At 36.3% G+C, this 15299-nt stretch overlaps 1 protein-coding gene across 7 annotated transcripts in view; it reads left to right on the plus strand.

Moving 5' to 3' along the window:
- MAP3K4 (mitogen-activated protein kinase kinase kinase 4) overlaps window positions 1-15299 on the plus strand; it is a 111738-nt gene that overhangs the window by 54144 nt on the left and 42295 nt on the right. The gene's annotated exons all lie outside the window — the stretch shown is intronic.

The raw sequence follows: 15299 nt of genomic DNA on the forward strand, positions 1-15299 counted from the left end.
CAATTTCATGCAATTTTATTAGTGCAGGTTTCAAAATCAGTAGAACAAAACTAGACACAGATTGAGGATTTGCCATATACTTCAGATGGTGAATGACTGACTTTGATCTAGATTTTTGGCTGGAGTGTTCAGTTGCAATGAGGACACATGTGGACAAGACAGGGACAATGATTAATTTTTATTGTGAAGCACTATTTTTGAAGTAATATGAATGAAACAGCTCTGGCAGTATTAACCCCATCTCTGATTCAGTGAATCTCACGAGAGTAAGGGCCCTGGGAGGTATATGGGGGCTTCTTACAACTGCTTTAAACTCCCTCTCCCAAATTGTCTTCCTCTCGCCTGGGGACCTTCTGTGGCAATGAACCATTGCTACTAATGGTAGAGCTTTGCATGCCTGAAATGTATTGGAACAAGAAAAAGATTGGAAATGAGTGCGCTACATTTTCTATTAGAAGTCAAGTTGAAAAAAAAAAAGTCAAGTTGAAAATAGATGGTAGTAGGTAGTCCATCGTTTTGAATTCCTGTCAAAGTTGTATTCCCTTGTTTTGACCAGTTGTGATTTAAGTAAACAGGTTATCCTTATTATAGAAAAGAAAAGATATATAGATTCAGAGCTCATAAAGTATGTGAATTAAAGACTTGTAGAGAGAAAAAAAAAGACTTGTAGGATTTTTTTGTATAGAAAAATGAGGTACAGACGCCCCTGTTGCTTTTTGTTTTATAAAATGTCATGTTTGTCATATAACAAAAGAGTAACTGAGAGCTGAAATAGAAATTCAATCTAAATGAATACAAGATGAGGCTCCAACACTACAATTAACTCAGTGGGAAAGTTAGACTTATTTTTTCTTACCATTTCAGGGACATAACTTCTAGAAGGGGAGGTGTGTACGTGTATGTGTATGAACACATGTAGACTTTCCTTCTGGGTTTGTTTCAGTCTTTGAGTATGTTGGAGAAAGAGCCACAGTTTTGAAATCAAGTAACTGGATTCCATTCCTTGGTGTGGGTCTTTCTCACCACATGACTTTGTAAATGATTTAATCTTTCTGACCCTAAGTTATCACATCTGTAAAATGACTATATACTTTCCTACCTACCTCACAGGGTTGTTGTGAGGCCTGAAAGGTGTTTGTATAAATGGTAAAATGCTATAGAAGCCAAATATAAACTATTAATTTTTTAGAGGTTTTGTTAAACTTTTTTTTTTCTTTTGAAGCTAACTGTCAGTCAGTATGGGCTAGACTATTCTGTTTTTATTTTTAAAATGTGTTTAACCTTTTAATCTCTGCCAAATACTCCTACATTTGAAGGGCATACATTTTAAGCAGCATATAGCCTTTTGGTTTAAGGACAATTTTATTTTCATTCTTGATAGAAGAATCTTGACCAGCTGGCACCACAGATTGTACTCAATACACATCTTTTTTTGCACTTTTTTTTAGGTTATGTGATAATAGTAATGAATATAGTTGAAGGATTTGTGGGAAGGAGGAAAAATACTCAGGACGTTTGAGTTTTCTTGTCTATGTCTTTGTATTTTTATTCTTTATAACTAAGTTACTTGTAATTAGTGCTTATAATAACATGGTCTTATATTTAATCCCCTTTGGCTTATAAACATGCTTTATAAAGCAATTTTTCTCTAAAATTTTATTATATTTCAAAATCTTTAAATTTAAAAACCTGTAATCTTGAGATAATTCTAGATTTATGGAAAACTTGCAAAGATAGTACAGAGTTTTCATACGTTCTTTATCCAGCTTCTTACTTAACTCTGCTGTATTTGTCAAAATTAATATATTAACATTGGTATAAAATACTGTTAACTAAACTGGAGCCGTTACTGGATTTCTGTTTTTGCGCTAATGTCCTCTTTCTGTTCCAGGACCCAGTCAAGGACACCACTTTGCGCTTAGTCATGTCTTCTCCGTCTCCTCTGATATGTGTAGTTGCTTAGTCTTCCCTTGGTTGTCATGGTTTGGATGGCTTGTAGAGTGTCCTGGAATTTGGATAGGTCTGGTGTCTTCTCAAGATTAGACTGAGGGCCTGGGCTTGTGCAGGAATGCCACAGAGTTGCAACGCCCTATGGCATCATATTGTCCCTGGTGGTGTTAACCTGGGTCACGCGTTGAAAGTGGTGTCTGCCAGGTTCCTCCATGAGTTAGCAGTTTTCCTTCCCATGCTTAGTTCTTTGAAGTGAGTCACTAAATGCAGCCCACATTCAAGGGGAGGCCAGTGTCTCTCTACTCCAGAGGAAGGGAATAGCTACATGAATTATTTAGAATTATTCTGTAGGAAAGATTTACCTCTTCTCTCCCATTTACTTACCTCACTGGAAAGTCATAAATACTTATTTTTTCTTTGGGTTGTAATCTAGTAGTATTGCTCCTTACTTTGTTGCTCACATTGTTCCTGCTTAGTCACTGGATCTCTTTCCTTCTGTGTCCTTTTGACATGCTTGCATTTTTTTTTTTTGTATAGTGTTGCTTTTGAGCAGTTTCTTATTTGTGACATCATCCTCTATTTTTCCTGTTGCAGTCCTGAAATCAGCCATTTCCCTGAGGAGCTCCGGTTCCTTTTATGGGAGTATGGTATTTAGAGATGAAGATCTGGGCACTGGATGTTACTGTTGGGTATCATTGCTTCCAGGCCCACTCAGTCATAGAGTTAGAAAATAGAGGTATGTCCGTCACCCCATGTGTGTGTATGCACAGCTTGACAGTTGATCAGTTGATTAATTGATCATCTGTCTCCTTGCTTACCTGTCTGTGAAAATTAAACCTGTTTTCACACTGATGTCTCTGGCCTAATTTAGCATTACCAGGTTCATCCTAGCCTTCCTCCTCTGCTTATTTGTAATTTCTTCTCTTGCGATGAGAAACCTGGCTCCCATTACTACATTCATTCACATATTGGTGCAGCCAGAGTATACATGTAAAGTAGTTTCAGAACTGCTAACCAGGTCCCCTCTGAAGATAAATTTGTGAACTAGAGTACGGCATTTCAGTACAATTACTTTTGTCTTTGGTCTTAGAGAGTCCCCACAGAATTTTCCAGAGTTAGTTAGGTCAGCACCTCTTTCCTTCACCCTCCTCAGTGACATAATATCATATGTTTGTAATATACTTAGAGTTACTTCATCTCAGTCCTGAGATTCCACAGTGTCCTAGCTGATTTTTTTTTAAGTTTACATAGAGTTCACTCTTTATGTTGTACAGTCCTTTGGGTTTTGTGCATTTAAAATGTTAAATATCCATAAATATTTGAGCCACAGATTATGATATGGTTATTTTATGCTTCTTCCTTTTTGCTTTATCTTATGAAATTTACACATTTTCAGAAGAAAAGAAAGATAAAATATTTATTTAGTGTAGTGTATAAAAAGATCTAGTTGCCTCACTGCATGTTACCGTGCATATTACCTCAAATCCTAAGGAAGACTTTTGATTATTTTATGAATTACTTTCTTTTGAATTACAAATGATGATGTAATAATTATAAGTTTAGTGGCCAATAAAATATTATTTGTTTGATGATCCAGGAATAATTATGCTAATTTTTTCTGTATGCACAAGAAATCCTGAAGAGGTTGCCTTATATATTCAGAGTGGACAAAGCTTTTAGAAACTAGGGAATATGGTAACAACAGCTACTATTTATCAAGTCTTACCATATACCAGGCATAACAAATGAGTGAAGTGGTAGTGTTAATTCTGTATTTTACAAATAAGGAGAGTAAATGACTTACCCCAGATCGTAGGAGCTATAGATTGTTGGAGGAATTCAAACCTAGGATTCTGGGATGCTACACTTTCAACTGTGCTAATGGTATCCAAACCTGGCTGCACACCCAGCACTACCCAGGGAGTTTCTGAAAATTCAGGGACCTGTGCCTTTTTGGGATATAGGGCAAATCAGAATCTCTTGAGGTAGGACATGAGTGCTGACATTAACAAACCTCCAACAAGCTGCCTGTGTAGCCAGACCAGCACCAGTGCAATTCTGAGTGAGCCCCGTTGAAAACACTATGTAGGCAATAGTACTTGCCTAGCCCTGCCTTCCAGATCAGTGTTCATTAACACAATTATAGTAGTTAATTGTTTTATTTGCTTCAGTCATTACTTGTCTGATTTCATTAGTAAAGTTGCACAGACTTTTTAATTAAGTGGCAAGCTAATAAGTATATCCTTGCTCATTTGCCTATAGGTTTTCTGTTTTCTAAAAGAAGCATGCATACTTGAGGAGAAATAGGCAGTTGTTCTATGTTGTTTTTGACCACAGTGAGCCAATGGAGTAAAATCTGATGTAAGATGGAGAAGATCAGAGGACAGAATTCATCAGCTCACAGTGGAGAACTGCATCCCATGAAGACAACACAACAGTAGCAACAAGACTAGTAGCTAGCATTAACTGAATACTTGCTATATGGAAGTGGGTTGGTCAAGTGACTCGGTTCAGATCCTATATAAACCTGTAGGGCAGAGCCAGGATGTGACCCAGAACAGGCTGTAAAGTTGTGTTCTTAACCTTTACAGTATACTGCCTTTTGAAGTTCTACTTTGTCCCACCTAGTACTTGAAGTAGTTTTTGGCTTAGTGGGTAGCATTTGAAAATAAGATTTCACGAGAAAATCTGGAATTTGTCCTTAAAGTGCTAGGAGGAGGTCTGTCAACACTGGGCTCACATTCCCACACAGTAGCGTCTGGCAGGCTCCAGTTAACCATAGTGCCTATCGTTTCCTATTCTCCACTGTCACCCTTCCCTATCCCCTGTTGATATCATCCACCTAGCCCTTGTAGGCATCTCAGTTTCTGCTTTGACCCCTGGTGTAGAAGCATAGAAACTTTTGAAGGGTTACATAAAGACTACAGTTGATCCTGGAACAACATGGGGGTTAGGCATGATGATCCCCTGTACGGTTGAAAAAAACACATAAAACTTTTCACTTCTCCAAAACTAGGAAGTGCCTCCTGTTGACTGGAAGTTTTACTGATAACCTTAACAGTTGGTTAACACGTATTTTGTGTGTTACCTGGGCTATATGTTGTATTTTTACAATAGGTAAGCAAGAGGAAATTTATTAAAATCAAAAGAGAAGATACATTCATTTACAGTACTGTACTGTATTTATCGAAAACAATCCACGTTTAAGTGGACCCATGCAGTTCAAACTCGTGCCATTCAGGGATCAACTATACTTTGACCTGTTCCTTTATTTTATAAAACAATGTACTTTCTTTTGTTTAATGTGTATATAAAGAAGCAAAGTTGCTGCTTATCTTGTACCCCTGCTCAGAGTAGTAATGCTTTGGTTTGCATCTTCTAGAGTTTTTTGTGCTTATATAAATATATATCTTTGTTATGTGATACGGGTAATTTTTAAAAGTTTTTATTTAAATTCTAGTTAGTTAACATGCAGCGTAATGTTAGTTTCAGGTGTATAGCACAGTGATTCAGAACTTCCATATAACATCCAAAAGCGCTCTCTTTTTTAAAAAGTGCTAATGCTATATTTATTCTATGATTGATAAGACTTATTCCCCCCTCCTTCGGATTTGTCCATATTGGTATATGTAACTCTACCTCAGTTGCAATTAACTACTACATGGTTGGTATTCCATCATAGGAACGAATCATTTTACTCTTTTATTTAAATCCCACCATCTACCTCTGGCAACCATCAATCTGTTCTCTGTATCTCTGAGCTCAGTTTTGTTTTATTTTGTTTTTAGATTCCACCTAGAAGTAGGATCATATGGTGTTTGTCTTTCTCTGTATGATTTATTTCACTTAGCAAAATGTCCTCAAGATCCATCCTTATCACAAATGGCAGGATACTTTTATTTATATATATATTTATATTTATATATTTATATATATAAATAAAAGTGGGTTGGTCAAGTGACTTGGTGTGTGTGTGTATATATATATATGGCATATATATAAAATTTCACACTTTCCTTATCCATTCACCCATTGGTAGACACTTAGGTTGTAGGTAGACACAACACTTAGGTTGTTTCCATATCTTGGCTATTGCACACAGTGGGTTCAGATTTCTTTTTGCTTAGTGTTTTTGTTTTCTTTAGATAAATACACAGAAGTGGAATTGCTAGATCTATGTTTAATCTTTGAGGAACATCTAAGGAACAGCCACTAAGGAACATCCCTTAGTGGCTGCATCAATTTACATTCCCAACAACAGTGCACAAGCATTCCCTTTTCTCCACATCTTTACCAACACATGTATCTTAACTGTTTGATAATAGCCATTCACTGTGAGATGATATCTTATCGTGTTTGTGTGTGTGGTTTTTTAAAAGATGTATTTATTTATTTATTTGAGAGAGAGAGTGTGCATCCACATGAACTGAATGGGCAGAGTGAGAGGGGGAGTTTCTCAAGCAGACTCCACGCTGAGCCCAGAGCCAGACATGGGGCCCGATCTCACAACCATGACATCATGACCTGAGCAGAAACCAAGAGTCAGATGCTCAACTGACTGTGCCACCCAGGCGCCCATCTTACTATGGTTTTGATTTGCATTCCCCTGATGATTAATAAACCATTTCACTCTTAATGGACACTTAATTTTTTTACTTTTATAAGCAGTGTAGCAATAAATATTATGTGTACATTCCCCTTTATGAACTTATGTTCTTGTAAGAATGGTTAATTGAAATGGAATTATGGGGTCATGGGGTATGCACAGTTTAATCTTTGATAGATACTGAAAAGTTGCTCTTTAAAACGGCTGTACTATTGTGTACTTTACCTGACAGTATAGGAGAAAGCCCATTTGTCCTTATTTTTGCAACCATGATCAGTAAAAACTATATAATTTTCTTTTTATCTTTAATTCTCTTCATTTTTAGTGACATTGAGCATGTTGTCATGCTTATGGGCACATACATGTCTGAATTTTCTTTGATTCATTTTGTTCATTTTCTGTTGAGTTTTTTGTTACAATTTTGATCTGTTGGAGTTATCTTTATTTTATGAATATTCATTTTTTATTATGGCTATAGACCATCTTTAACTTGTTTATGACATCTTTCACTAGGTAGAAATTTAGAATTTTTATTTTAGTCTTGATCACCTTCTTTTGTGTATAGTCAGAGATTATAAAGCTTTCTGTATTTTTTCCCTCATTTTTTACATGATTCAAAATTTTTCATTAGGGAAAATACTAAACCCATGCAAAAGTAGAGAGAATAATACTATGAATCCCTTTGAATCTGTATCCCCACACACTGATTATCAGCTCATGGCCAGTACCTATAAGTACTTGACACCTTCCTCTATCACTTTGAAGAAAACCTCAGATGTCATCATATTTTATCCTTAAATAGCTCAGTATGTTTCTCTGAAGGACAAGGCTTGTTCTAGAAATACACCACAGTACAATCATCAGACCTTAAACATAGTATTAACTCCCATAGCCATCACAGATCAAATTCGTGTTCATCTTTTGATTGTATCATAGTTATCTTGGTTTTCTTTAAAACATATTGTACAATTTAAGTTGATTTTCAAATAATCACACAAGGTAACAATTCATTATATATATATATTTTTTCAAAGCTTTTATTTATTAGAGAGTGAGTGAGTGGTGGGGAGGGGCAGAGACAGAGGGAAAGGGAATCTCAAGCAGACTCCATGCTCAGCACAGAGCCTAATGCAGGGCTTGATCCCACAACCTGAGATCATGACTGAGCCAAAATCATGAGTTGGACGTTCAACTGACTAAGCCACCCAGGTGTTTCCAGTTCATTATATTTCTTAAGTCTTTTTAAATCTGTAGCTCCGTCTCTTTTTTTTTGCCATATATTTATTGAAGAACCTGATCCTTTCATCCCATAGAGAGTCTTCTACAGTCTGAATTTTGGTGATTGTATCTACAGTTGTCCTTTCACGAGTTTCCTTTTTCTCTGTGTTTTGTGTAAACTGGCTATAAGAACTAGTCGCTTGATTAGATTCAGGATTTTTTGATTGGTTGATTGATGGTGTTATGGGGACACATAAAATACATGACTGTCTTTTTGAAACATTAGCAGTTAATGATCATTACCTAGATCCCTTACTTTGTTAAGGATTGAAAAGTGATATTCTAATTCTTTTTTCTTCTTAATTTATTAACTTAATTATCAGCTGCATTAAATAGATATTGCTGCAAAGAAAAACTTTCCTCAGTCATTATTTGGTCACTGAGTGGAATAGTTGAACAGAAATGGTGGAGTGAATATGCTTGAGTCTTTCCTTTTTTATTTAGTTAAATAAACTAGTTAGTGTCTTTTCTTTTTATTAATGTGATTTTGAACTCATGAATTTAAACCTGTTTGATATGTTTCAACCCATCAAAATCATTATTGTAATCCAATGAAGAAATTGTAATAATTGATGTTCACATTATCCCACTTTTGGACAATGGGAACATATTCAAGTTGGCTAAAGTCCTTTTATCACAGCCATTGTGAGTAATGTTTAATAGCTTCTTTGATAGCTGATATAAGAATCTATTTTAAGCTCATATCGTACATCTGCTTCAGATTAGGAATCTGATTTATCTTCAGGGAATCCCTGTTCCTTTTATTGGGAAATGGTATGTCAGGACTACAGTACTGGCATTGTTCATTGAAATGGTCCATCATTGTTTTAGTTTTCTTTAGTAGACAAAACACACACAAATATACAAAAATACCTCACAATTTCATACTAACAATTCAAAATCAGGATTTAAATTAAAAAAAAAAAAGATTTTATTTATTCATGAGAGACACACAGAAAAAGAAGCAGAGACACAGAGGGAGAAACAGGCTCCATGCAAGGAGCCCGACGTGGGACTCGATCCTTGGTCTCCAGGATCACACCCTGGCTGAAGGTGGCACTAAACCGCTGAGCCACCCGGGCTGCCCAGGATTTTAAATTTTTTATGTACTCTCTTTTGACTTCTACACTGAAAATCTCAATTCCCAGTGATAACAGAAATGATGACATTAGAATATCAGAGTAGCAGAATATTAGGATACACTGACTATATTCCAAAATACATACATAGTAGTCTCAGAATAATACCATCAGCAGTATGATTACTGAAAAACAGTTTAAGTTTTTCCCCCCATCCTTAGGGATATACTATCAAATTACTGTGTTTTCAAGACGCTTGAATAATCCTTCTCATGATTATGCCACTAACTAGACATATAATTCGATTCTCTTCTTTTTTGGGTTGTGTATTTAAAATAACAGCTTTATTGTAACAGTTCACATACCATGAAATTCACCATTTTGAACTGTTCAGTTCAATGGTTCTTATTATATTGAGAGTTGTATAACCACCACTGTCTACTTTTAGAACATACTCCACATTCCTAAAAGAAACCTTGTCCCCTTCCACCTCCATGGTATTTCTTCTCATCACTTCAGCCCTGAGCAGCCACTTACCTGCTTTCTGTCTCTATATTTGCCTGGTCTGGACATCTCATATAAATGGAATCCTATCTGTGGTCTTTTGTGACTGGCTTCTTTCACTCGGCATGATGTTTTCAATGTTCATCCACGCTTAGCGTCCATCAGTGCTTCATTCTTGTCTGCTGCCTAATACTCCATATGTGGACCAGCCACATTCTACTTCTCCATTCATGGGTCTCTTATTTTTTATTTTTTGGTGTTGCTTCTTAAACTTAATTTTCAAGAATTATATAAAATACTTGGTTTTAAGAGAAAAATCTATGGAATAATATACTTTCAAGGGAATCTGGTTTCCCTGATCAAGAGAAGCTTTTTAAAAAATTGTATTCTTCCAGGCAGCCCTGGTGGTTTAGCACCACTGGCCTTAGCGGTTTAGCCCCCCTTTCGCCCCGGCCTTAGCGGTTTAGCACCACCTTCAGCCCAGGGCGTGATCCTGGAGACTCGGGATCGAGTCCCACGTCGGGCTCTCTGCATGGAGCCTGCTTCTTCCTCTGCCTGTGTCTCTGCCTCTCTCTCTCTCTGTGTCTCTCATGAATACATAAATAAAATCTTTAAAAAAAATTGTATTCTTCCATGTTTTAATGTAAGCTGTGTATGCAATTTACTTTTAATATATGACAAGTTTATTTTTACCCCTTAAGGTCATACTCCTATTAATATTAATCCCCTTATCGCTCTCCCTGGCCCCAAAATTTTTTGGTTGTTATTTGTTGGTTCTCAACCATGAGGATATTAGAATTTTCCTTTCCTTTTACCCAGGTTTTCATGTGAAGTTATTTTCTTCTACTTCCAGTGAAATGCTGTGACATTGCACGTGCTCTCCCCTTCCTCCTGGGGTTTGATAGTTGTGGTCTATCTGAGATATGGCCCTAATGGGCCCAACTTTCTCCCTATGTTCTCACCTCCTTTTAGCCTACAGGAGTATGTGCGTATGTCTCTATAGATGAACATAGAAATCTAGGTTTACATATGTAGTTTTTACTTGTTTTTAAGGCTCATGTTTTGATTTTGTAATAGCCTCCTGAGTCATTTTGTTCCGGAGTAGAGTCCTCTGTAAGGGCTCCTAAGACCAGCGTTTTCTGAGTTCTTGGATTTTCCTAAGTTTGCAGCATTGACTCTTGCAAGTCTATTTGGCCATAAAATCTTTGGCATATTCTTTCCTTGAATAAATTTAATATATATCATTCATTGTCTTTTGGCATGCAGCACTGAGGTTGCAAAGTCTCATGGTAATATAATTTTTTTGTTTTAACCCATAAGAACCTTTGTTCATTTAATTTATTTACTTAGAACCTGGATGCCCAAAGAATTGATTTTTTTCTTTTTCAACTCCACTAGTTTACCTAGTGTTGGTTTTTCCACATTGATATTTTTTGAATACGTGGTGCCCTTTTAGTATATGATTTCAGGTTTGTTTGCTTTTTATCTGCTTGTTTTTTTTTTTTTTTTTTTAATTTCAAGTGAATTTCTTAACGTTTTAACTTTTTTCTGTTTCGTTGATTTGGTTTTCTTCTCTGGGAACTGCTACTATATCTGTTTTGGATTTACTTTGCCTTTCTGTCACTTTATTTCAAATCCCTTCTTTCCTTTTGATTTATAAAATTTTCTTTATTTTTACCTCATATCTTTTTGAGGCCATTATCTGTTCTGCTTATTTGTGCTCATGTTCCTAATAGTCTGTTTTATGTTTTAAAAATGATTTTCTTTTCTTTTTTTTTTTTTAAGATTTATGTATTTATTTTAGAGAAAACAGGAGCGGGGGGAGGGGCCAAGGGAGAAGGGAGGGAAGCAGACTCACTGCTAAACGGGAGCACTCCTAGGGGCTCAATCTCACAAACCTGGAATCATGACCTGAGCTGAAACTGAGAGTCAGATGCTTAATGGACTGAGCTAACCAAGTGCCCCTAAAATTATTTTCCATTAAAAAAATTATCTTTTGAGTACTATCACGTTGTTTGTGAGGTTTTCTAATTTATGTTGTTCTTTTATATTTTCTATGATTTTCTTAATTTCTTTTAACTTTTTTTTTGAAAATTGGGCTGCAGTCCTCTCTTTAGTGGTCATGTCTTTCTGGCATGCTTTCATTGTCTCTAGGGTTATTCTGCTCCTTCTTTCTCTACTTAATAACCCTGTATTGGATTCTAGCACAGTCCTTTTGTTGCTCATTTTAAAACATAATTGTTTTCATGAACTTTAAGGAGAGTTCAGAAGATGAGAGTTTGTAGCTTTGAACTCCTTCTTCTGAATTGCCAAAAAATGTCTCTTTTTTTGAGATCTCCTGTGTTCCCTTCCCACTTCTAGACCTTCTTGTTCTTTACCTCTCCTCTACTTTCTTGGTTGGTTGAATTTCAGTCTAGCAGGTTTGTCCTGGTAGGGGATTTTAGCTCAGAGTTTTAAGAGTTCGGGAAGCCTAAACAACTTCAGCCCCTTCACACCTGTCACAGCCTCTTGACCTCACTCGTGACTATTGTGTCCAAATCGCTTTCTGATTCACTCAAGTCCTCAAATAGAAGCACTGAGCATTCTATTGAATAGTCGTTAGTGATGGTGGAATTTGCCCCTGGGCCCATCAGACAGCCTAGGAATCCCCTGTGTTTCCCTTGCACATGTGTGAATACTGCAGGGCCTGGGTCAGTTCACTTCCCCCATCTCCTCTACTTTGGAGTTCGCAGAGATGTCGGGTCACCTAGTTTTACTGGATATATGTCTCAAGGAGTTTTGACTTTGTTGTCCTCATTCTTATGGGGGAACTAAGAGGAATCAAAATCCTGCTGCCACCTATGTCTTTCCAGAATTCCCGTTATGTTGACCTGTACTAAATTGCCAATATTTGGTCATTTTTGCCTGATGAAAATGACAGTTTTATGTGGCTTAACCTAATGTATAGCTCTGTGTTTAGGTTATTAAACCTGTATTAACATTTGGAGTCTTTCCATATGTATATATTTAAAACATTTTTTTAATTTATGTTAATACATACTCTAGTTTCTCCTATTAGGCAAGAACTTCTAAAATAGCCACATAATTAAAAAAAATATGACTATAGTTATAGGGGGAGGTAAGATGTAATTATTTTTCAATTTTCTTTAACATTGGGTTATCCATCTTCCAGCTTCTTCAACTACTGCATACTTTTTAAATGTATTTATTATAGATAATTTGATACATGTCTCTGCTGATTTTCTATTTTAAATAAAGTAGGTTTATTATTAAGGTTTGCCATCATGTAGGGCAGTTCTTCCCATTTATTCTTTTTAAAAATTTCTGGGCTGTTTTGACTTTTGCATATTACTTTCTTCCACATGAATTTTACTGAGTGAATTTATTAGCCCACTCAAAATGCCAATGGGGTTATGATTGTAATTACACTGCATTTTTATTGATGTCTCTGTACTATTGAGTTGGCCTGGTTTTCCTGAATTGATCACAGATTTTATAGCATAGTTAATCCTGTATTTCTCACTAGAAGTAATAATAAACATGAAGTAATAGCAAAAAATGCCATTCTTGTACTTTATTGCCCCTTCTTCTCTTCTTGTGTTTTATTTTTTTTAAGATTTTATTTATTTATTCATGAGACACAGAGAGAGAGAGAGAGACAGGCAGAGACACAGGCAGAGGGAGAAGCAGGCTCTATGCAGGGAGCCCGATGTGGGACTCGATCCCAGGCCCCCAGGATCACACTCCGGGCTGAAGGCGGCACTAAAACACTGGGCCACCAGGGCTGCCCTCTTGTGTTTTATTGAAATAGTTGGGAATTTAAGCTCCAGGTTTTTTTTTTTTTTCTCATAGTATGCTATAAAAAAAAAGAAATTCAAAACTCCTCTAGAACTTGATTATAGTCTCTAACCAGGTTATCGTCATGGGGTTGTATTTGCCTGTATAAGTTCAGCTAATTTCATGGCTTCTCACTTCTTGGGTATTTTTATCTTGGGATCTTTATTATGATTAAATTTTCATTTGACGAGACCCTACTGTGTTTCCTCATGTAATTTTTAGTGAGGGTAAATGAATTGTACTTTGAGTTCTTCCTTGTCTAAAGAGGGTTCTTTCTTCACATATTCGTGTTATCTTGACTGCTAAAACCTCTCCTCTCCTCCCGCTCCTGTTCTTTCCACACTTTTTTTTTTCTTTTTTCTTTCCACACTTCTGTTACTTGCACATTAAGCTCCCAGATCCGACTTCCACGTGTCTCTTTTTTGCCCAAAACTTCCATTTCTTTTTCTTTTGCTCTTTGTTGTAGTGATAATTTCTGTTAATGTCTAAGTTATTAATTTTACCACATTAATTTTATTTTCATGGGCTATATTGAATTTGTTTTAGAAATCTTGGTTTGTTAGATTTTTTCCAGAGGACTTCAATGTGATATTGCTGTGGAGTGTTTTATGGTTCTCTCTTATTTCCTATATTAAATGAGCATCAGCTGTTCTGATGCGTCACCTTAGTTTCTTCAGTTAAAACTGCTGTTTCCTCTTCAGTGCTAAGTAGGTTTTTAACTCCTGGTACTCATTGGACAGGAACTGACCCACTGCGCACCACCAGCAGGAATACGTTTCCTTAGCAGCTGTGTAGGTCTCCCAGGCAGTGTTGTCTTGCAGTGTGGACCAGAAGGGATTGTTCCTTTCCCAGTGAGCCCATAGTGCATGGATGAACGGGCTGGAACTCTAGAGAATGCCAGAAGAATTCTTTAGAATTTTATCAGAGAATGTTTGCTGAGTTTTAGAGAGTTTTAAATAAACCTTTAATCTGAGATCGTTCTCTATACCAGAGGAAAACATGCATTTATATTGCCTAAAGCTTTTAAACAGACATGTTTTAACCTTAACCACATTGATCACATGTTAAAAATGGTGTGCTATTTTAAAAATTCTTGTGTTATGGGAAATTGAAGTATGTATTAATTTAAATGCAGAAATATGTGTTGAGCATAAGAGGATGTGAGTAGAGGAGACAAGTTAAGAGTTCACTAAATGACGGGGAACATAGATATGAATGACATGGATGCAGAATGGCTATAATTGGTGATGTTTTAAATTGAAGAGAACTTGAGGGGTACCTGGATGGCTCAGTTCGTTAAGCATCTGACTCTTGGTTTTGGCTCGGGTCATGATCTCAGATCTCAGGGTCCTGAGATCCAGCCCTTTGTCGGACTCCATGCTCCACGTGGAGTCTGCTTGTCCCTCCCCTGCTTGCGTGCATGCTCTCTCTCTCTTTCTTGCTCTCTTTCTCTTTCTCTCTCTGGAATGGATAACTCTTTGAAAAAAAATTAATTGATGAGAATTTGAGATTTTTGAATTTTGTTGGCCTCATTTTCTCAGTAAAGGGAGAGGGGAACGTCTTTGAATATGATTAGTCAGGATGATGTTGCCAGGGTTTAAGGATAGTGGGGAAAGCTCTAAATTCCCTACTTTATGAAGAAAAGCATAAGGAATTTGAGAAAGGGTGAGCAACACTGAGATTCCCAGGAATGTCGAATAACATTTGAGTGGGACCATCCGGGTCAATTTTATGAATATTTTTATTTCAGCATCTTTTGGTGTAGCTCAAGAGAGCAACGGACAGAAGAATTGGTTTTTATGTTTATGTAAATGGCTCCCTGGTTTTATAACCTTTCCTCAAATTTCAATAATTTCTTATTTTCTCAGTCTGGAGACAGTTGTGGATAATACTATATATAACTTTAAAAATAAAGTGTTCTAATCATTTCAAATATGATGATAAAATATATGATGCAAATGATGAACATGATTCTTTTTCTACTATGCTTTTTTTGATAAAAAATTATAATGTTCTTGTTATGATTTTCTATTACTTTTAGAACT

Source organism: Canis lupus, chromosome 1 (genome assembly GCF_011100685.1).
Source record: "Canis lupus familiaris isolate Mischka breed German Shepherd chromosome 1, alternate assembly UU_Cfam_GSD_1.0, whole genome shotgun sequence".
In the NCBI taxonomy this organism is placed as follows: domain Eukaryota; kingdom Metazoa; phylum Chordata; class Mammalia; order Carnivora; family Canidae; genus Canis; species Canis lupus.